Source organism: Enhydra lutris, unplaced genomic scaffold (assembly GCF_002288905.1).
Source record: "Enhydra lutris kenyoni isolate GAN:26980312 unplaced genomic scaffold, ASM228890v2 scaffoldscaffold23, whole genome shotgun sequence".
NCBI lineage: Eukaryota > Metazoa > Chordata > Mammalia > Carnivora > Mustelidae > Enhydra > Enhydra lutris.
Window position 1 is genome coordinate 4,381,053 of NW_019154107.1, and position 3,139 is coordinate 4,384,191.

Sequence of the window (3,139 nt, forward strand, 5' to 3'; positions counted from 1 at the left end):
CCCTGCCTGATAACACATATGTGATTTGTGAGTGAACCCAGCTGGGATCAGTCGAATTGGAGAACAAAACTTTATCAAATATTAATTGCATGTATACCACTGAGATGTTGTGACTGGTTTTATATCCAATAGCTCATACTATAGGTAAGTCAGAAAAGCCAAAGAGACCTTTAGAGTCATAAGGTTGGTCTGTGGCTGTAGAAGTGTGATTCTGAAATATCCTATGGCCTGAAGGTACAGAAATCGCCAATGGGCTTTCTCTTCTTTGTAAAGTTATCCCATATTGATGAGTCCCTGCTCCCACTGACTAACATTCTGAGCAACCATTCATAACTTTTAGGTACTAGAGACCAAGAACAGTGGTAATTCACCAGGGTGGGTAGGTAGGACAGAAAGGTGAGGTGAAAAAGAGTAATAGAGGGACAGAGTTTTTATAATACAAATGCCTGCCATATCAGGACTGATGATGGGGAAGTGCTATGCATATTTTATACAATAAGATCACCCAACATACTTTGGTACTTCTACTTCAAGTTTTGAATTGAGAAAGACTTTTAGAGCAGTTTTAAACTTTTTTATCCATGGCCCTTCTTTATTACTTTTTCCCACTTTCTGCAAGAAAAATAATTCCATGGTCACCAAGAATCGTAGGGAAACAAACAATTTGTAGTAGACCTGTTGCTGACAACAGATAAGTCACTTATTATTAACTTTGCAGAAAAATACCTAGCTTTTTGAAAATGATTTTTGAGTCCCTGTACATTTGTGAAGTTTAGGAATCCAGCTGCTGAAAAAAATGAGGGAGTGACTAATTCATATTTAAACTTCAGTAAATACACATCTTACCACCTACTTATTGGAAAATTATACATCAAAAATGTTGTTGATGCAAATATGCACCCCTTCTCACTGTAAGGTGAACAAACAACCATTCCCAAGCTAAATTAATAATGATAAAACTAAATTGACAGTATTTATAATTAAAATGCAAGGATTGGAGTAATTGAAAACCACAATCAAATGAAGACTGATGATAAACTCACTGATTACAAATTGCCCTTTCTGGAATTTGGTGGCATTCCAACTGCATAAATAGTTAGCATCATGTATAGCAGTCAGATTTACTAGTGATATATAAATTAAAACCTAGTAATATGCTAGAAAAATAAAGTTGGGTCTAGATTATTTTGTTGTATGAAAACAAGGATGCTTTTAAAAGTTCCAGATTAGTATTAAAGAGAGCCAACATAAATGGGCTCCCAGTGGTCAAACTGTGTCACTGGAACATGAAAATAATTATATTTGGTAGTAATTCTGAGCATAAGATATATGATCAACAGGGAAATTAACATTAATGAGTATGACTGTAAGACTTTCTGCTGTAATGCACTGGTCATCTACTTGGAATACATAAACTTCAAGATTCACCAGAAAGAATATCACTTCAATTGCAATGGATGGAGCCATACCAAGTCCTTCCAACCACTGACCCAGTGACAAAGTTTCATACTCGCCAGTCCTAAATCTTTATTTCTCTTGTGAGATGTCTGTTACATGCACCAAGACCTCCTTGGTCTTAGTTTCATGTATCAAGTTTCAGCCATAAAATAAATTTGTACTTATTGTCTACTATTTTCTACTAACCCCAAATTAATCCTTTATAATGCCCACCTTGTAGATAAAAATTAGTAAGATCGTAACATAGAATTTTCCTTGCCTTCTGAGAACAACCAATCCATAGGAAAACCATGCTTCCTTGAACCCACCACCAAAATTACCACACAAAAGACAATATCCTTTAACAAGTCCCTTCTGATACACTTTTCCTGGGATGCCTCATGGTTGTAGTCTTCTGTCAGTACATCCTAATAATGTACTGTCTTCCTTGTTATAGTGAGCCACTGAGCCCAACTTTGCTCAACTACAGGTGTCATCTTAATAGTCTGACTGGAGGGCACTGACATCAAAAATAAGATTTGACCTAGATCACTTCAAAAAAATATTAAAGGTTACAGCTTTAAAGCACAGACTACAAGTATGTTCCACTGAAAGAGAAAGTTGAAATAATAACCAAAGTAATTAAACCTAAAAAGATTACCCTGATAGTTACAACTGACTATGTTCATCTTCCCAGATTTGCTAATATAATTATCTTTCAGAGTGTAAGGCAAAATGATTTTGCCATTCCAGGTTGTAGGTAAATGTCAAAGAAAGACTAATGTCAAAATGATACAACTTTTTCTACGTAGTATTCATTATCCAAGTGACTCTAAATATTGGGTTTGTGCCCTGGATAATCAGAGCTCCAAAAGCAAAGGCTCTTTAATTGAAAAAAATTCATGCATGTATTTCAAATAGTCCAGAAGGTATCCGTGGTTTGATACCTACAGATACAACATAGAGCCAAATTAAAAAAAAAAAAAAAGATGTTACTTCAAAGCAACAACTGGGGTATGTCAAAATGTTCCTTTGTGGGAAAAAATATTAAAATGGAAACAAGTCTCTCTTTAATAAGAGAATAAGCTTTAATTAGAGAAATAAGAACAAAACAAAACTAGTCTTTGTGACCTAAAATATACAACGTCTGTTATTCAGATGGATCTGCAAATAATCATCATGTTAAGAAAGTTGTATTTATAATCTGGTGAACTAAAAAAAAAAGCTTTGAATAGGTAACTAAATCAGGATAAAGCAAATGTCTCATGTATGATTAGAATGTACTCTGGTATCTGTCTTAACTGACAAACTTCTTTGTTGAACTTTCCTTCTCTTGTTTCTAAAGAAATTCCATTGTTGTCAAATTGTTTTACAAGAAGTCTATCTTATCCATCTGACCTTGAACATGCAGCAGAGTGTGGACTTCACAGTAGTCAAAAAAATTTAAATACTCTTCATTTTAACCACAATTTTAAAGAAGAATGAATACCAATCTTCCTCAAACTCTTCTGAAATATTGAGAAAAGAACACTTGTAAACTCATACGCTGAGGCCAATACCATCTTAATACCAAAGCCAGAGAAGAATATTTTAAGAAAACTGTAGGCCACCTATGAAAAACCCACAGCAAATATCATTCTCGATAGGGAAAAACTGAGAGCTTTCCCCCTAAGGTCAGGAACACAACAGGGATGCCCACTAT